This window comes from Pseudorca crassidens, chromosome 17 (assembly GCF_039906515.1).
Source record: "Pseudorca crassidens isolate mPseCra1 chromosome 17, mPseCra1.hap1, whole genome shotgun sequence".
Lineage (NCBI taxonomy): Eukaryota > Metazoa > Chordata > Mammalia > Artiodactyla > Delphinidae > Pseudorca > Pseudorca crassidens.
Genome location: NC_090312.1, coordinates 4,700,492 through 4,721,321, shown reverse-complemented (window position 1 = coordinate 4,721,321; position 20,830 = coordinate 4,700,492).

Sequence of the window (20,830 nt, the reverse complement as noted above, 5' to 3'; positions counted from 1 at the left end):
ACAGCTCTTTGGAAACTAACTGTGGCACTTACGGTAAACACAGGGAAAAGCCAAAATCTCTTTAGCTTGAGTCTGTGCACTGACCTCTTGGGAGACTATATATACATAGAGACACATGTACACCCCTGCTCACAACATTCTGGAAGGGCAAAGACAGAGAAGAGATGAGCCTCTCGCCACAGGCAGAGTGGACAAGTGGGGGTCATCGAGGGATCTGCTGTCCCCAAAGCAGACTCATCTGTCTTAGTTCAGGCTGCTATAAAAGAATGCCACAGACTGGCCAGCTTAAACAGCAAACATATATTTCTCAGAGTTCTGGAGGCTTGCAGGCCCATGATCAGTGTGCTTGCATGGTCCAGTTCTGGTGAGGGCCCCCTTCCCATTTATAGATGGCCACTTTCTTGCTGTGTCCCTATGTGGTTGAGAGAGAGGGCTAGTTCTCTTCCTCTTTCTATGAGGGCACTAATCCCATCATGGGGCCCCACCCACATACCCTAATCACCCCCCCCAAAGGTCATACCTACAAATACCATCACATGGGGGATTAGAGTTTCAGCATATGGATTTGGGAGGACAAAGCATGCAGTCCTTATTATCACCTTAGCAGAATCTCATTTCTCATCCTCTAGGACAGAAGTTGAAAACTGGCAGCCTGAAGGTCAAACTAGCCTCCCAGATTATGTCTCATTTGTCCTGGGTATTGAAAGATAAATTGATTTAGTGACTGATATTTAATGGTGAAACTATTTCTCAGAAGAATCTAGATGCCAAGTTTGTCTTTAGAAGCAAGACTCTCTGGGAACACTCTTTGTACTTTCCCACTTGGCCACCGTGAGCTGGAGTTGCTGCCTCTGTAAAAGGGGCACGTGATGCTCCCATTTGCCACCTCCCCTTCCCCTCCCAACCCAGAGTGTCATTTGATATCTAACACCCATATCCAGGGCTGCTTCTCTCATAGCTATAACCCAACTAACCTTTTTATCATTTGAATTTGTAACCTGCCCTTGAAGACAATCTCCTCTTTTAATAGATAGGGAAACCACAGCCCAGAAATCAGAAGTGTGGTGAGACTGGTGCATGACACATAAACATGGAAAATGCCATTTTCACAAATTCTTTTCCTTCAAGGTCCACACGGTATCTCCAGAAACATACTGGCACACAAAACTCTCTCTCCTCTGACCTTTAAAGCACTCTGGTGGTGAGGACTTCCAAGCTCTATAGAATGACCAAATAAGGAATGGCACAGACAAAGATATGGGATACCTTTGTCCCCTTCCTGTTCCCTGTCCCTTCTCCCTGTGCCAGGGGTTTTGAAACGTGGTCCTGGTAAGGGATACAGGATGAACACACCGCCTGTGAGAATTCTGGGGCTGCTCATCAAATTCGGGGCATAATTGATTTGACAGCCATTTCCCAAGTAAGTCCGTGTTCCTGTTTCTCTTCTTTTGCAGACAGTGAGTTCCTCAGCAGTAAACCTGACTCCCCAGGGAGATCCTGGAGAAACAAATGTGGTCATTAGACAGGAGTGTTTGCTCAGCCAGAATTCAGAGCAGGACTGGGACTCCTTTTCATTCCAGAAGGTTAAAAAATGGCTCTTCTTTATTTCTCTGTTGAGCCACTGGGGGAGAATTTGGAAAATTTATACACACAGACAGTAAGCTTGCTATCAAAGGGGGACTGGTGCTCCCAGCTGGGAAGAACAATTGGCAGCTTCTCCATCCTGGGCTCTGTTTATCCTTTCATTGTGATGCATAATCACAGTTTCCTTAAGAAGTTCTGTGATTCTTAATCAGAGCTGACTTTGAAAATCTTGTCTTTTCTTGGAGAGAACAAGCAAGCGGTTGCCTTTACCTGCTAGCAGATTAACCCCAGTCTTGCTTCTTGCAAAAAGCACAGTTCAGATGAAGGTGCTGAAACATTACCAGAGAATCCCAGAAAGTGAGAAGCACAGGGACTTTTATCTCCTCTCTATGGAGCCTCGTCCTCAGCAACCCAGCCGGCTCATTTGCTTCCACCTTCTGCATGCATGTCTCTGACGCCAAACACCGAACTAAATCTCGGAGACAGAGTTTTGGGTGAAGTAGAAAAGAACAGCTTTATCGCTTTGCCAGGCAAAGGGGACCACAGCGGGTTAATGCACTCAAGACTGTCTGTCCCGACCTGGAGGGAGTAGTGAGGAGTTTTATCCTGTTGGTTCAAAGAGGAGGGCGTGATCAGCTCGTGGACATTCTCCTGACTGGTTGGTGGGGAGGTAAGTGGGAGTCGGCATCATCAACCTTCTGGTTCCACCTGGTCTGGGGTCTCCGTGCTTGTGGGCAGCAGACAGTTAACTTCCCCCACCTGGTGAGGATTTCGGTATCTGCAAAACAGCTCAAAGGTGTTGTGTGTATCCCTTGAGGGGGGAACCAGGACCCTGCCCCAAGGCTGCACTATTGTTTCTTGACTGTTCCTCCCTTGTCTCTGCATCCCCTCCCTTCCCTGATTAGCAACTGTTTGAAACTGCCCATTGGAACTCAGGGAAGGCCATGGAGGCCGAATGAAGTCTATTTCCTACAAACAAAAAAACACAGGACACAGAAAGGCATTTGTGCCCAGGAGCCCCGCAGGGTCCTGCTCAGTTTCATCTCCACCAGGGATGGAGTGCCCACCCCACTCCCTGAAAGACCATGATCACACTGGGCAACTGCAGCTGCCAGAGACTGTTGTCTTTTGTTTAAAAAAAAAAAACGAAGTGCTTCTGCCAGTTCTATCCCTGTCCTTCTCCTCCCCTCTGAAGGGCACATCTGCTACACACTCTTCGGGTAGATCCTTCCTTTGCACGTTACAAATAACCTCCCTCTCCCAGACCTCTCTCTGAGGATTGGCATAGCTTGTGACCTTGGCCAAGACATTTAACCTCTCTGAGCTTGAATTTCCCCATCAGGAAAACTGGGATAATAATAAGAATACTCATCTATGGGGTTTTCACAATGATTCAATTAGATAATACATGTACGGTATAGTTTTTATAAGAGTTCCTGGCATAAAATGACTTCTCTGTTAGCTAATGATTCATCGTCGTCATCATCATCACCATCAACAACAGAATCTTTAACATCCTCATCATGCTGCCTGAAAAAAAATGCACAAACTAAAAGTTGAGAATTCTGTTTTATTCGATGGACATACTGAGGATTTAAGCCCAGGAGACAGCTTCTCAGATGCTCTGAGGGACTGTTCCAAAGAGGTCAGGGAGGAGCCAGGATATAGAGGAGTTTTTGCAACAAAAACCAGGTGGTTGGAACATCAAAAGATTACTGTTAATTAAAGAAAAAGCAAACATCTCAAGTTAATGAATTTAGCACTTTTCTATGTATGGGAAGATGCAAGAGTCTGGGCTCATTGAAATCATTCCTTTGATATGCACTTGAACTATCTAGGGCCAGTATCCTGTTCTTTTCTGTCCTGAATCCCCTCAGGGTGCACTGTTGGGGACATTGCAGTGACTGATGGATTGACGGCTGCAGTATCCTTTGTTTGCTAATATGGCAGGTGTCATTCTTTGTCCACAATCATCATCATCATCAACATCATCATTTTCTTATAAATGGTAATAAACAACCCTGGATCCCTCTACATTGCTTCGGCACATGAACTCTTGATTGTCGCAGGTGCCTTACGGTGAAAATGTTCCTAAGACGAGTCACTCAGCACACTGACCCTTGGTTCCCCCAGCTTTCATTGGGAAAACTAATGTGGAAAAGCACCTTGCGTGTCGGCTGACCCAGAGCAGAGGCTGCGACAGCATCAGTCTCCCTGTTGATCCCCACTCTCCTCTGGGGCGTTACTTGTTTGGTCTTTGCTTCTTTCAAAGCGCTCAGATCACTGCCATGAACACCTAGAGGGACCAACAATTGCTCTTGGGATGGAGTTCACCATATTTTTATTCCTTCTCTGCATAATAGCAGTCTGGTGATGTCAGGGTCAATGTGATAGCTCCCACTGAACAAGTAAGGAGGCCATGGGGTGAACTGACTATCTCAAGGCCTCCCTTTAAAGCAAAGCTCCACCTGCCATTCTCAGATAGCAGGGTTCCACAGGATCGTAGGACGGAGCATGACGTTCCTTGACACCTCCACTCTTCCAGCCCCACTCTTCCAGCCAATTGCATAAAATCACAAGCTGCTGACTTATAGACACAATATCTTTCAGCCTCAGTCTCCTCATCTCGTTGAAAGGGGGTCATAGCAGTACCCACATCACAGAGCCGTGCGTGTTGGATGAGATAACCCCTCTCAGTGCTAGCACAGCCCATCTTAGTAGTAAACACTCAATAAACTGGCCATTTTTCATCTCAAAATGGGCTGAACAACACTCACAACACAGCTCTCATAGAGAGAGCCCGGCGTGCAGAGCCTGGCATAGACCAAGGGCTGCTTCTGCATCGTATCAGCTTTACTAGCATTTTGCTCCAAATCTTTGGCACTATGCCCACCACGTCTGAGCCACCTGCGGTCAATTCTACGTTTGATGGGCAGAGTTGGCAGCTCCTCTGGCTCTGACACGCTTCCAAAAAAGTTTTCAAGCTGGATTCCAGACAGCGGCTCCGGACTGTCCACTCGGGAACCCAGAGCCACACGCGGGCTGTGCGTGCGGCCCCAGAGCCTTCTCTCTGCCAGCCTGGCGCTTCTGTGCCCAAGGCCTGGGGGCTGAAGAGCGCTCAGGTGGTGGATAATTACCCCACATGCTGCTGCTGCATGTAGATGAGGCATTATTCAAATCCAGCCTCTCTCCAAAGAGCTTTGTCACCTTCCTGGACCCCAGAACGTGCAGCCACAGAACACCCACCCCTGGCAGCCTGGGAGTGGGCTGTGTGTGTGTGTGGGGGGGGTGGATGCAGTCAGAGAGGATGTTTCCTGTGATGTTTCACCCTAGCTGGGGCTCTTGCCCCTGCCTATCTTCTCATGGCCTCTAACCTTGGCACTGGTTCCTTTCAAGGAAGGGACAAGGAAGGAAGGAAGGGAGGAAGGAGAAAGAAGGAGAAGCAGAGAGGAAGAGACGACAAAGGGAGAGAGGGAGGAAGGAAGGAGGGAGAATTTTCTGCATGCCCACAGATTTCTGTCTGCCCTTGATACCCTCAGAGTTTCCTCCATTCATTCTGTAAATGAAAAGCGTTGCCTGTGATATCAGTAAACAAAGGATGTTGCAGTCATCAAGCCATCACATCACAGCAGCCCTGACGGCAGCATCAGGCCCTCAGCCACTGCAGCGCCCCCCACTGGTGCACCCTGAGCCCAGATTGTTGCATCTTCCCGTATATAGAAAGTTGCTAAATTCATTAACTAGAGATGTCTGGTTTTCTTTAACAGTAATCTTTTGATGTTCCGACTACCTGGTTTTGTGACAAAACCCGGATATATCCTGACTTCTCCCTCAGCTCTTCAGAGCAGTCCCTCAGAGCTGTCTGAGAGGCCTGTCTCCTGGGCTGGAAGTCCTCAGAAAGTCTTCCAAATAAAACATAACACTCAGCTTTTAGGTTGTGTATTTTTTTTCCGTCGACACCTCCATAATGATGGCCAGGAGTGCAGAAGGGGCCCCAGAGTCTGCAGCGAGTCTTCCCTCCCTTCCTATAAACACAGTGTCACCTCCAGTCTCCACCCAAGAGAGCATCAGTCAGACTCAAGCCTGTAAGCACCCATGTCCCAGGCCACGTGTGCCTTGTATTCTAGACGCCCGGTACCACAACGATATACATCATTGTGGAAACTGGGAACTCCACCACCAGACCCCTTCAGGGCCGGACTTGCTGCCCAGACCTTTGCTTGCACGGGGGAGTAGCCTCAGAAGGCAGCCTCCAGCTCTCAGCTCCTTCAGGGCCCGGCTCAGCTGCAGAGGGCCTCCATGTCAGAGGCCACACGCCTCTGGGGACAGTGCCCCCTGGTGACGGAGCGAGGCAGCCGAGGGGCCCGCTGATGGGCAGCCTCACTCTGGAGCTCCCTGCAGAGGCAGCCGAGGCCCTGCGGGGTGTTCACTGCAGTTTGGCCCCTTCCCACTCCAGTCACCTGCAACTGTGAAGGACTCGTAGGATAACAGCGTTGGTTGGTCATTGCTGGGCAATGCAGGAGGAGGACAACGGCTGGGAGCAGAACGAGGCAGCTGAGTGGCAGGTGAATGACAGGAAGCTCTCTGTGAGCCCGGAAGTTCTCATCCCCTGCAGCTGAAGTGTGGAGAAAGCTGAGGACCAAGACACCATAGAGCGGCTGAACTTCCAAGATCTTTGGGAAAAACTGGGACCCTGCCCATGGATGCCCCTCAAAGATTCAACCTTTCCAAACTACTCCGGGTCTTCTGAAGCCGCAGACTCGGCACCCCTCCCTATCAGGACATGGCACCCCTCCCTATCAGGACATGGCACCCCTCCCTATCAGGACATGGCAGCCCCAAGGCTGGAAGGCAATGCGGAGACCTGTGCTTCCAAGGCTTCACATTTGCCCTCAGGATCTACCCCCCATCTCCTGTTCTGGTCACTGGACCTATAATTAGGGCTAAGTCACAGCATAGCCCGGCAAGGATGTCTCTCAGAAACCCAGGGAAAATGATGACCTGCACTCAACCAGCTGAAGTGTCAGAATGGTCACAGCTGACAGAGAAAGAAATGGTTCAATGGCTCAGGAAGGGGGCATACACTGGAATGGATGTGCTGTACGTGGACGGAAGACTCGCCAGGTCTCAACCTCCCAAGAGCCAACCCAGAAGACAGGGCGATTACTAAGGCCATAAGGAATGTGACAGCTAGAGGGTCATCAGTATATTAAAAAATGTCAGAGGTGGCTCTCCTCTCTAAGCCAGGGCTGATGGAAGGAGAGGGGTGTCCTGGAGCTGTGGTGATGACAAGAGCCCTGAAACAGCAGGGAGTAGACAGCAGCCCTTCACACCATGAGAGGGGGGTGGGGGGCACAATGATCACAATTACTGGCAAGGCTGGCCTGGCCTCCAAGGGGCCTGACCCTCAGAGGACTATGGCGATGGTTGATAGAACCTGGCATCCCGGGGAGCAAGAGATTGGCACCACTAAAGGTACCATCCAGCTTGTACCAGCAGAACAAATCAGGATGAATGACCAGGAGGCTGTCACAATGCTTCGCCCGATTTCTGGGCTTGGCATTCGTAGTAGTCAGGGCTCTCCAGAGGAACAAACCAACAGGATGCTTATCTCTCTCTATAGAGAGAACTATTTTAAGGAATTGACTCATGACTATAGAGGCTGGCAAGTCCAAAATCCATAGGGTAGGCCAGCAGGCTGGAGTCCCAGGGCAGAGATGATGTTGAAGTTCAACTCCAAAGGCCGTCTGCGGCAGAATCCGCTCTTGCTGTGGGGATGTCAGTTTTTGTTCTATTCCTTCAACTGATTAGACGAGGCCAACCCACATTATGGAAGGCAAGTGTGCTTTACTCAAAGTCCACCGAGTTAAACGTTAATCTCATTGCCAAAGCACCCTCCCAGAAACACCCAGGATGATGTTTGAGACGTTTGGGCGGCACGGTCCAGCCAAGCTGACACGTGAAGTTAACCATCCCAGCGTCCCAGCTCGGCTCAGCAGGGGCCATTGCAGAGGTCTGCTAGTGAATGAAATAGGAATGTGGGAGGGACCATCCCAGCGTCCCAACTCGGCTCAGCAGGGGCCATTGCAGAGAGCTGCTAGTGAATGAAATAGGAATGTGGGAGGGACGTGGGAGGGACGTGGGAGGGACGTGGGAGGGGTGTGGGAGGGATGTGGGAGGGGTGTGGGAGGGATGTGGGAGGGGTTCCCACCCCTGCGTGGATGACCACGTCCAGCAGTGCACATTCTGGAAATTTCCGTGGGGTTGATGGAGGCTTTCTTGGGCTTGCACCGCTGTTCAACTCCTGCCTCTGTTTAATCTTTCTCTCTCCCTCCCTTTCACAGGCCTCGTCCCTTATACACATCTTCTGTCCAACTGCATCTCAGCCTCAGACTATGAGGGACTCAACTTGTGACAGTCATTCATCACATGTGCACATACCATAAGTTAGAAACTCGATAATTTTTACAATGTGGACACATTTCTGTCACGGGCACCCTGTAGCCTGGAAGCGTCCATCATGCTCACTCAGCACAGTGGCTGTGAAATTCTTCCATGGAATTTCCTGTACCAGAAGTTTGTTCTTAATATGTTACATCTTATGATATATTTCAAATTACCTTCATGTACGGTGTGAGGTAAGAGTCAAGGTTTGTTGTTTCCCAGTACCACTTATTGAAAAAATAATCGTTCTCCCCCTGAAACGCTGGGCTGTCTCTGTAGGAAATCCTGATGACGTGTGTGTGGGTCTATTTCTAGACACTCCCTTCCTTGCCACTTGTATATTTGATTACCCTTGTGCCAGCATCACACTGTCCTTAATACTAGAGATTTAAAATGTCTTATAGCTTAGAATAAGTCCTTCAACTTTACTGTTCTTCAAGTTTGTCCTGCTTTATTGTAGGTTCTTTGCACTTTCACGTGAATTGTGATTTTGAGTGGTATTGCATTGAGTCTCTAGATCAACGGGGATTGGCGATGCTGAGTTTTATGACTGTGAGTATGGCATGGCCCTCGCATATTTAGGTCCCCTTTAATTCTCTCACTGAGGTTTTGTTGTTAATAGTGCATCCCTGCAGCTGGGATGGGAAGAGCCCCAGAAGGCAGTGCAGTTACAGGAGTATGGGAATGTTATAGATGAATCCATACGTGTGTGTAGAGATAGTGTGCTACCATCTGCATGTAGGCTTCATGCTTTCATATCTGTTTAATGCGAAGGGATTGTTATGGGCTAAACGTTTGTTTCCCTCCAAAATTCCTATGCTGAAGCCCTAGCCCTCAGTGTGATGAATGGTATTTGGCTGTCAGGCCTTTGGTAGGCGGTTTGAGATGAGGTGATGAAGGTGGGCACCCCGTGACAGGATTAGTGCCCTTATAAGAAGAGGAAGAGAGAGAGAGAGAGAGAGAGAGAGAGATCTCTCCAGGAGCACACACTGAGGAAAGGCCACATGAGCACACAGTGAGAAAGTACCTGTCTGCAAGCCAGGAAGAGGGCCCTCACCAGACGCCACATCCGCCAGCACCTGGAGCTCAGATTCCCCAGCCCCCAGAGCTGTGAGAAGTAAATGTTTGCTGTCTAAGCTGCCCAGGCTATGGTATTCTCGTTATGGCAGCCCAAGCTGACTAAGATAGGGATCTATACGATATATACATTTGCATATAGGAAGATAACTTCTGCTGGTTTAGGAGTAGAATTATTTTTGTAGTCTTTTAATGTTCCTTTGCATAGCTCGCCTGGCATAACATTAATCACGGCAAGCTTAAAATGACATTAAATTCAATTTTCTTTCCTCTTGAATGCCAGCCACACAGCCTGTTTACAAGGAGCACCAAACAAAAGTGGAGGAGGAGAGAATCAGGTTCAATCAATTTCCCTCCTCGCTAATTGGGAATTTATTGCCGGTTGGTTTGCTCACAATGGCAGCGGGGAAGAACCATCCTTCAGTTTCTGGGCTCCGGCTGCCAACTGGAGTCTGAGTTTATTCTCTGTGGCTGTCTCATAAAGGAACAGAGAGCTGAAGACAAAACAATACTTTTATCTCTTTATTATTTTCTCTGCAGTATGAGGGGCCCTTCCTAGGATGTGGTGGGCTCACCCCGCAGTCTGCTGCACTCCGGCAGGGGGGCAGGGTGTGGCTACTCTCAAGGTGTATTTTTAGGAGAAATGTCCCATAGACTTGTGTTCAGTTACCTATTTCCTGACTCACATATTCATATTTTGATGAACTTCTGCAGACTCCCTATTAAGCAGGAGCCCCGTGCTGGGCCCCGTGGGGGACAGGACACCCCCAGCCCGCAGGGAGCTGACCGTGGAGGAGAGAACCAGGCCCCACAGCCTTATGCATGTTCTACAGGATGTGGCAACAGGGGCTGTGGGAGGCTGGGGAGAGGGGAGGGACAGATCCATCGTCCTAGGGATTCCGAGAAGGTCCATTTACTGAGCTTTGAAGGGCATATAGAAGTCCAGGGGTAAAGAAGAGGGCAAGGGCTCTCCAGAAGGGGGCCTGGGAGCCAGCAGGTGCCACGTGGGAGGAAGCAGATGCTGGTGAGGGTGGAGTGGGATTGGATGGAACCGGGGGGCTTCGGCACCCCCGTCCCTCCCGGGTGGCCTTCAGTCTCCATGGAGAGTCTTCAAGCTGTGTTTGCATCCAGGGCAGATGGAGCCCTACAGGGTCCTAAAGAGGGGAGCAGATCAGGGACCCCAAAGTGGGGGTTTAAAGCCACTGCCGGAGGCGGGTTGAGGAGGGAAGAGTGTGGCGGGTGGGGGGGGGCGGTTTGAAGGAGAGGCTGGGGCTGGGAGTCAAAAGATGGAGCCAGGTTGGGAGGGAGAGAGAGAGGGAAACGCCTTCCTTTCTGGATTACAGGGGTTCTGGCCCCCAGGGCTTCGAGAGGACGGGCGAGCACTAGCAGCAGTGCACTTACTGCCACTCAGGAGATGACTGATGCTAGCTCGCCAACAGTGGGGAAAACGTGGCCACGCCCACCGCCCCTTACGGTTGACAAAATGCATTCCCACTGAGACCCCACTGGAGCCTCACGGCAGCCCTCAGACACGTGTGACGCCTGCATTGTGCAGACGAGGACACACGGCTCCTGGTTTGCTCCTTCTGGACCCCTTCCCCAGCTCCACACTCGCCTGCCCCTGCTTGCCCACCCAGCCCCCAGCTTCGGGGAGCGCTGCGCTGGACGCGCTAGGTCAGCCTCCCTTGGGTGTTCCTGGCCTCACCCCTTCCTGATCGGGCCCCGCCTCCCCTCTCCTTCTTCCCCAGTGAGCTGCCTCATCGCCATCAGAGTCCAAATGCTCCGGCCTGGTTTCCAATCCCTCCTTCTTCCTGGGGTCCTGGTGTCTACTGTCCCCACTGCCTGGACCAGTAATTCCCCTGCTCCTAACCACTTACAGCTCAGGTCTTTTGTAGCCCAAACGCCCCTGTACCTAAAGTTCACTCCCCATTCGCATTCATCACCTTTATAACTTGAATCAGTTTCAGAAATTACACACTGATCCATGTGGTTATTGTTTAGGGCCTCCTACCTACCTTCATAGGCCTAGGGCTGTGGAGTTATTCGGAGGGAACTCACAGAATATACCAAAAATTTGGCCGGCAGTAACTGATCAAAAAGTACTTTAATGAAAACATGAATTTACGAAGGTCACAGAGAGTTGAGGTAGAGGTAAGATTCAAAAAAAAAGTTTCTGGTTCCAGTCTTGTGCTCTTGCGATGATATCACACCACCTTCCCGTTGCCTTGAGCAAATCAGTCTGTGCTCAGGGGTCTAAATCGGCCCACCTGTAACTGGAAATGTTTACAGTCAATGAACCACCTGGTCTTTTTCTACCTGGCATCCAACAGCCTGTGGAAGGCTGCTGCCTGGTGGTCCGCTACTATCGTTGGCATCCACAGAGTCCATCAGCAGCCGGCCACACAGGAAAGATAATGTCCCAGGTACCACTGGTTTATTTGAATGAGCAGCCAGCCTGTTGGCCAGACTGATTAACTCCAGCATTTTCTTTAGGTCCCTCTGGTCAGGGAAGCTCATCTCTGTCCGTAAGTGGGTCCTAGAAGTCTGAGCTGGAAGGGATCTCAGGGACTGATCACCTGGAACAGCCAACATGTGGCACTCGTGGCAGGGCTCCCATGCTATGCACTGACAGGCATCACTAATAGATCACAGCACTCTTTTCTGCTGGGCTAGGACTAAATGCTCACATCTTTCAAAACACAGCGCTGCAGGCAGCCATTAACAATCCATTTGCCTCAACCTGTCAGACGAAAGCTGAAGCAGTGAGGGTGTCTGGCTGGAACAGATGCCCCCTCGGCTGGAAATGTGGGAGAGACTCTGAATGAAGCGAGTCTGTGCGGAAGGGACCCTAACAAACGAGGCCGAGTCATGGGACCAGCAGCAGCGGGTGGGGGGAGATGTTGCCACCCCTAAAGAAGAAGGAAAAGGGAGGACTTGACATCAAGAACTGGGTTTGAAGCCAGAGCCTGGCAGAGCTGGATGTGGGCACAGGAGCCCAAACAGGGCAGGGGCAGAGGAGCAAATACACCAGTACCCTTTCCTCTGCCCCCTCACCTCCAGCCGCCACGGGTCAACTTACCTGCAAGCCAGGGGGCAGTGACTCCTAATGACAATCTCACTATTGTCACCCAGTACTGCAGGGCACAGAGCAGGACAGGGAGAGATTGAGAATGGCGCATTCTGGATGTGGTCTGGGGAACAGGTCTGGTTTGGGGTCAGGTTCCCTTAAAGCAGAGCCTGAGACAGGGATTTGGAATCACGTAACTTGTTAAGGGAGTGATCCCCCCAGGAGAAACTTGAAAGGGAGTAAGGGACGCAGAATAGAGGAGGGGACAGAGCTGAGCCTGATCCATAGGGGAAGATCGGGGCGGTGCCCTTATGCGGGGGGGGGGGGGGGGTCAGCCATTTGTGTCCCTTGTCAGCCAGCCATTGGCTGCAGGCTGTCCCCTGGGGCGGAGACATGCTCTTTTCGTCAAGGATAAATGTCAAGAGAAGGGGACACACTGGGAGCCCCTCAGCAGAAAAGACTCAGGGCAGGTGGGGGCTGGGTGCACCCTCCAGGTGAAGGGATCTGAGTGGAGCACCAAGGCCATCCCTCACGGAGGGGACGTCCGGGGGCAAATCCACTCTCCACCACTTGTTAGCTGAGTGACGACAGGCAAGTCTGTGACTTCTCTGAGCCTCCATGTGGCCACCTGGAGAATGTCGTTCAGTGTTAGTGAGGGGGTAAGAGTGCCCCCCACCCCAGTAAGCAGATCCCCCAGAGCAAAGGGGGGGCTGGTACCTCCTCCCCTCCTCCCGGGCAACGCTCCTTCATCTCTGACAGCCTAAAATGTAGGGTCATGGAGACCAGACCCTCGGGAAGGCCAGGGGCAGAGGGGAAGAGGGAGAGAGGGCATCGGGCAACTCTTCCAGCCGGCAGCAAAGCCCAGTGTTGGCACTAAGACTCCAGCCCCAGGAGAAGGAAGGCTGTTGGAAACAAGGATGGGGACCCGATGGATGGGATGGAAACCTATGGACAAAGCTTAGACATTCTTCCAGAAACAACCTCTAACCTCAGGATTACAGAAAATGAATCAAGAGATCAGAACCGATTTTAGGGAGGCTTGAACTGATGCCAAGTGTCCCTAGATGCTCTCGGGACTTACAAAAGTCTTCCCTTTGTAAGAAGATGCTGGAACTGTAGCATTCAGCAAGGTGCCATGAACATAGAGGACATTCAGTAAACAACAACCGTGATCACCGCAAGGACTGCAGTGAGTGGCACCCAAGGGGCTCCGGCAAATTGCCTCAAAGGCTCTGCGGGTGCTGTGGACTGAATTGTGTCCTCCCGCCCCCATTCATATGTGGAAGCCCTAATGCCCAATGTGACTGTATCTGGAGATACGGTGTCTAGGGGGTAATTAAGGTTAAACGAGGTCATAGGGTAGGGTCCTAATCTGATAGGACTGTGGCCTTATGAGAAGAGGAAGGGAGAGAGAGATCTGTCCCTCTCTCTCCATATGTGAGGACACAGCAAGAAGGCAGCCATTTACAAGCCAGGAGGAGAGTCCTCACCAGAACCTGACCGCATGGCACCTTGATATCAGACTTCCAGCCTCCAGAACTGTTGTTTAAGCCGCATAGTCCATGGTATTTTGTTATGGCAGCCCAAGGCAACCAAGACAGTGAGGGACGCAGACGCGAGCCAGAGGGGTCTGCTGTTACCATGGAGGAGGACCAGAGTGGTCCTGCTTCTCTTTGCAGCAGGGATGGGGGAATGGAGGAAGGAGTGATACTTCTGCCTCTGGGAAGCAGGGTGGGTGCTGTGGAAGAGAGGATGCTTGAGTGGGGCCCTGAAAGATAGATGGTCTTGACGCATGAGAGAGAAGTAGGAAGGCATTCCTGGAGAAAGAAAACTGCTTCAAATTTGGGCAGGAGAGTTTTAACCTATGGCTATTCTTTCAAGACTTACATGCCACTCATCCATTCAGAACATATTTATCGAGACTTACTGTGTGCCAGACCCTCTGCAAGGTGCAGAGGAAACTAGGCAAGAGGCTAGAAAATCACAACTGGGCTCTAACTTCAGGAGGAGGATGCTTGGGGTAGGGGCTTGGAGGTCTTGGGGTGCAGAGACATCCCCATTCCTTGGTGATCACGTAGAAACATGCCACACTCTTTCCGTCTGGTCTTCATACTCCTTCCACTAAACTTTAGAATCTAAGGTTTTCACCCATTGCCACCTTGAATATATTATAAAGTTTCCTCAAGGAGATCTTCAGCAGACAAGGTTTTCAGGATGAGTCCTTCCCGAGCAGCGTTTCTGTCCCCAGAGCATGCAGAATGGGCAGTGGGAGAGAGAGACAGACGGATAAACAGAACACTGCCAGGCAGGATCATAGAAAAAGGGAATTTGGCAGGGACGCCGGTGAAGGGGAAGAAGGGTCATCGGTCCTTCATGACCACTCGTCAGTAACTCTCCCAGAGAAACCATGTCCTAGTTCAAACGTGGGCCATGGTTTGGTGGCCAGGTGGGTGAGTGGCAGGCGACGGTCACAACATACTCGGCAGAGGGAACAAAGAGCGGGGTCGTGGGGAGGAAAGGGCGTCCGCATTTGGGGAAAGAGTGAGAGGACAGTGGTGAGAAGGGGGTGAGCCTGGGAGAGGAGTCAGGGTCCAGATCAGAGGGGACCTGGCTTAGAAGAACATTGTTTAAGCAAGAAGCCTGGGAAACGACTCACAGGTGAGAACTGCGTTTTGGAAGCGTCTCTTTGCAGCACTGAGTTGGAGGCATGTGAACAGAATGTGCTGAGTGGAGGGAAAAGCCCAAGCCTCCTGCCCTGTGAAAACAAGGTCAGCCCTCCTGATTTAGTCACCTTGATGTCTCCACACTTGAAAGTACAGCTAAATCCCCACCTCCCCAGGCATCCCTCCTGCCTGCCCACTGCTTTTTCAACCAAACAGGGGAAGTTGATTCATTTTTGTTTTTCTTTTTCCCCAAAATCGGCAAACAAAATAGAGGCAGAGTTTAAGGCAAAAACCCAAACTTACGGCGTCTGTTGTAACAGGAGAACCAGTGGGCTTCATCTAGGGGAGGGTTTTGCTGCAGATGAGTCGCTTCTGTGATGGTCCATTGAACTCTGGAAGGATGCAATTATTTTGTGGACTTTTCTGACTTGTGTCAAAGCAGCTCTTGATTCCACAGCACCTTTAAGCCTGCTCCCCACTAACATTCCCATCCCAGTCAATGGCACCCACTCCAGTCAAAAACTTAGGAGACAAGTTTGTCTTAAAATACAAGCTGGGGGACTTACCTGGTGGCTCAGCGGTTAAGAATCCACCTTGGTCCAGGAAGATCCCACATGGCGCGGAGCAACGAAGCCCGTGCGCCACAACTACCGAGCCTGCGTTCTAGAGCCCGCAAGCCACAACTACTGAGCCCAAGCGCCTAGAGCCCGTGCTCCACAACAAGAGAAGCCACCGCAATGAGGAGCCCGTGCACCGCAATGAAGAGTAGCCCCCGCTCACCGCAACTAGAGAAAAGCCCGCGCGCAACAACGAAGACCCAATGCAACCAAAAATTAATTAATTAATTTTAAAAAAAGGAAAAATAAATTAAAAAAAAGAAATACAAGCTGGATCACCCCACTGCTCACCATCGCCCACCACCGACGTCCGTGTAACACACATACACACACAAACACGCACATGCACGTTGTCCCAACGGTTTATCGCTTTCTGTCCTTTACATAAACCATACTTTTTCATTTCTCAGCTACTTTGCAATTGCTATTCCCTCCATCCGAAAAGCCTTTCCTTCCATCAAGCCTACCTGACAAACCTGTAAATTCTCTGAACCCTGCTCAGGTAGAATTTCTTCTATGACAACTTTTCTGACCACCCAGCCCCTCTTGAGCTAACGATATACATGATATTCATGTGTCCATGTTTACGTAACTAGACTGTTCAGTCCTTGAGATGAGAAGTGGGTTTGGGCTTCTCCATATTCCCCAGTGCGCCCAGAACCCAGCAGGTGGTGATCAAACGTTTGCTGGATTGAGAGAAATTAGTCAGGGCCAGCTACAGCTCAAATGCTCTCACGGAGAAGCGATCCAGCTCCTAGGAAAGCAAAGATGCATGGTGAAGGGACCTTCAGAAATGCCCTCTGTAAGTTAACAGCAGACCCTAGATAAGAACCCAGAGGTGGACTCCCAGTCTAGGGCTTGTTTCTAGAATCCATGCTTCCAAGAAACCTGGGGGTGTTAGACAGGCCTAAAGACCAACAGAACGCATTGGATACAAGAATATGCATGTAAATTATGGAAAATCACTCATGACCTAAGTGACTGTTTGGAACTGGCTGGGCCCAAGAAGTAAGAGCACTTGCCCAGGAAGACTTGTAGAAAGGCTGGTACTGTTGAATGCTGGGAATCTGCCATTTGTTTTCTGTTTGTGTTTCTTTACCTTACCTTGTGGAAAGAGACAATTAAAAATTCTAAGTGGTGTTTGCATCCTTGTGTACCTTTGTCACAGGTCCTTGAAGGTTTGGTATGTTTGGGGTGTGAGTCCATCTGTGCCCATTTGGAGACTGGTCTCCACTTTTCCCACTTCCCTCAAATCCCTGTGTGGTTAATTAAAAGCAATGGTATCATCTCTGCTGTGACATGGAAGGATCACATCTCTACAATCCATCATCCTAATTAGCAAGGAGAGAAAGGATTTGTCTGCTTTCAGTTTGTATGTTTTAAACCGAGCAAAATTCACGGGAGATGGGCCTGACTCAATCCAGCACGAAATTCTGTTTGGAAAATTGTTTGTGAATTTTGAAACATGGTCTCAGGGCTGCTGTTCAGATTCGGGCTCCCTGTGTGATTTCAACTGGTAAATAAGTAATGAAACAACAGTAATAATTCTGAAAATAATACTAAGAGCAGATACTAATTTTAGTGCCTATGGAGGGATTTCTCAGTATTTCCCAAAGTGTGTTCCAAGATCACTAGACCTTCAAGATGTTCCTTGACAAAATGACTGTGTACATTTCACATACGAGGCCCATGACAGACTCCTCTTAGAGACTCATGGTATCCAGAGACTATGAGAAGCTCTGAGGAGTTCTGCAGTTGTAAAAAAAAAAAGAGTCATCGAAGTTGACTTATTTGAAAATGGAATTCATTTGTAGAATATTTAGTATAAGAGATCTATTCAACACAACCTTTAACTATAAAAATTCCCAGCTAGGCAGCCACCATATTACAGGTGAGGAAAATGAGGCCTGGAGTGACCCTGGAAATTGAACCCACATCTCTTTGACTCCCAGCCCCCATGACGCCACGCCAGCAGCACGTACTTGGGTCTGTGCCTGCACGGGCAGTTCAAGTTCAAGTTCACTCCTCACCCTCATTGTGTGGAGGCTGCTCACCACGCCAGCATAGTCAGGGACATCAGGAGGGGAAGAGGGGCAGAAAAGAAAAGAAGCATTTCCTGAACATCTCTGGGTACCAGACACTGTACTCGGCCCAGAGAATACAGGGGTGCAAAGATGCGGGTTCTTACTTTTTGGGTGCTAACCACCCAGAAGGAGAAAGAAATGAGTAACCAGCTTGTTATAAAAGCAATTCTTTGGAGCCAGACAGCCCTGAAGTCCATGAAATGCTCACTGTGTGCCTGGCCGTGTGCTGAGCACAGCCATTCTGAGTGTCCAAGGGATTCTGATGGTCCTGGAATATTCCAAGTCCAGATCTTCGACAAAGAGTACCCGTGAGTCCTCTGAACGCCGGCTCCAGTCCACAGTGCAGAAGTCCTTCCTGCCAGGTGTCCCAAGTAACATTGGAGCTTCACCAGAGCTGCCTGACTACCTCTCTCCCATTCAAGGAGAAAGAATCGTTCTCTGTGGGCCAGGCCACCTGCTGGCTTTCAGGAGAGGGCAGAGGGGAAGCTCCGGGGAGGGACTCAGGTGACAGCCCCACCTGGGAAGGGTGCCCGTGCCACATCTGCGGGGGCCTGGGGCTCGTTGTTCAAGCTCCAGTAGGCTCTGTGAGCAGGCGTAAGACCAGATGCCCCCATATTAATCAAGGCTGTCCCTTTACTGGAAGCAGTGATGTTATTCCTTTATTCATTGGTGAACTCATTCACACTTTCCTCCTTTGCCGCTTTCTGTCCATTTCGCTTTTTCTTTTCCAGTACAAAACGGAGGTGATGATACCTATCTTGGCGGGTCATTGTCATGATAAATGGCGAGGTCAGTGAGAGCCTGCCTCAAGTTCCGCCACCAGAAAGTACTCAGTAGGTTTGATGTTTCTGGATGTTTGCACCTGTCAGGCCTCTAATTGCCAGACTTGTCTCCAGCTGTCACTCACCAAACTGACCTTTCCCCTAGCCTCCACGCTCTTTGCTGGAGGGGGCCATCAGGGAAACAAGAAATCCAAGGTTGTCCCCATCTGGGATAACAGACGGTCCCAATTTGCCCAGGACTGAGGGGTTCCCAGGAAGCGAGGCTTTTAGTTCTGAAATAGGAGCTCAAAAAAAAAAAAAAAAAAAAAGGACTTCCCTGGCGGTCCAGTGGTTAGGACTCGGTGCTTCCAACGCAGGGGGTGCGGATTCAATCCCTGGTCAGGGAACTAAGATCCCACATGCCTCGTGGTGTGGCCTAAATAAATAAACAAACTAGCTAAAACGGGAGCAGTCTCAGGCAAGCCGGGAAGAGCTGGTCACGCCACCCCCAATCATCAAATAGGCTGGAAGAGAACCAATAAGAGAAGCCCCAAAGGTACTCAAAGTCCTGTCTACCTGTGGAGAATACACTCATTGTTCTCGATTTGCAGAAGTTTAGACCGCTCGACACCATCTTAATAGCGAGTCAAGCAGAGCCCTCTCTCTAGAGGCAGAGGTTAAGGTAAGACCTGGATCAGCCACTTACAGTCCATGAACCCTGGGACAGAGCACTTCCCTTGGCCTCACTTCTTCATCTACATTTAGTCTGCGAAAATCTTGTTCCAGGTTTTGGATCTATATTTGTGAATAGCTTGGCCTGAAGTTTTCAGTCTTGTGCTGTCCTTACGTGGTTTGGACATGAAGTTGTATTCATTCACCTCACAAATGAGTTGGGGATGAGTTCTATTCTATGGAAGCATTTGTACAAAATTGGAATTTTATATATATATTTCCCTCATGCTTGGGAGGGCCCTAGAGGCGTTTGAGTCTTATTTTTCAAGAAAATTTTCATGTGTGTCATTTATGGAGATACTGCATTCATGAGACATATCTTTAATGTCTTAGCATTTGTAGTTATGTCCCATTTTAATTCCTAATGCTTATGTTTACCCTCTGTCATTTTTTTCTTGATGAGTATTATCAGATGTTATCTAAAATACTAGCACTTCAAAGAAACAAATACTTCTGTTTTATATTTGTTTTCTAAGTCACTATATTCTAGTCTTATATTTAGGTATTTCATGTACATTAGGAGGTGGTAGGGGAGAACCGTCTTGTCCTTTTTTCAAACTTCTTAATGCTTAACTTATGTTGTAAGGTTTTCTTTTTTCCCAACAAAAAATGCCATGGTTTGGTGTATAATACTTTCATTATTAGCAATGTACAAGATACTGACAATTTTCTATTACAATTTCCCCTTTGAACCATGAGTTCAAATTACACTTGTTGTAATTTCAGATTCTTTTGAGGATGTGAAAGATAAAATCTGTTTGCCCTTCCCAGTCTATTCACCCCTCTTCCACCCTGTTCTCTGCCCAGCAAGCTGACAGATGTGGACCATAGCAACAGGCCCCAGGGCCCCTTGGCTTCTCCTTGAAAGGAGCTAAGAGAGATGAAGGAGAGTGATGTCAGATGCATACTCTCTCGGCTCTCAGGGCACCTATCACATCCTGAAAGGATGCTGTTTGTGTCTGCCTACCTGCTTCTTTATTTTCTGTCTCCCCATTGATAAGGTAAGTTCCATGACGGCAAACTCTCCCAGCATCAAGCCTGGAACCTGGCATGGAAAGACACTCCTGAGGGTTAAGAGTTGAAGAAGAATTTATAGATCACGGAGCCCAACTCCTTCCTGGAGCATGTGAGGAAACTGAGCCCAGAGAGGTGAGAAGGCTTGTCGATGGCCAAGTGTCTCATTAGAGGCAGAGCCAGTGCGCACCCCCAGATCCCTGGGCTCTTTCTGATAAAGCATGAGGTGCCTGGAAAGAAGGCAGGAGAGGGATGGGGGCAGGCCACACCCGGACACAGCCCAGAGGAACAGGTGTAGCCATTCTCCAAGCAAAGGAGAAGGACACACCTGCAAATCTGAATCACGGATTCGTTTTCTTCTCCTAAGTTCCACAAAGAGCCTCTGATTTCTATGTCTCGTGTAACCAGCCTGCAGAAAAGGTCAGTTAATTAAATGAGGCCACTACAGCCAAATGGTCTGGAAGCTGTCCGTTCCCACTGCCAAACCTCTAACTTCTTCGTGGCTGGGATTCTGGAAATATTCAATAGAAAAGCAAAGTTTCCCAAGAAGCTGAGAGAAAGCTATTTTCCTGAGGTCAAACTAAATATGCAGTGACTGCCAGGGACAGATGCCTAACTCACAATCTCAGAACAGCCAGGGCCACAGACGGTCGTCTTGGAGGCTGGGATGCACCGCATTCCATTTACCTTCCTCCTCCGCTGATCCTCCAGGGGCCACCACTACAGCAGGAAAGTGAAGTATATCGACATTTTGAAACAAACCACTGTGAGCTGTAGGAGGGAGGGA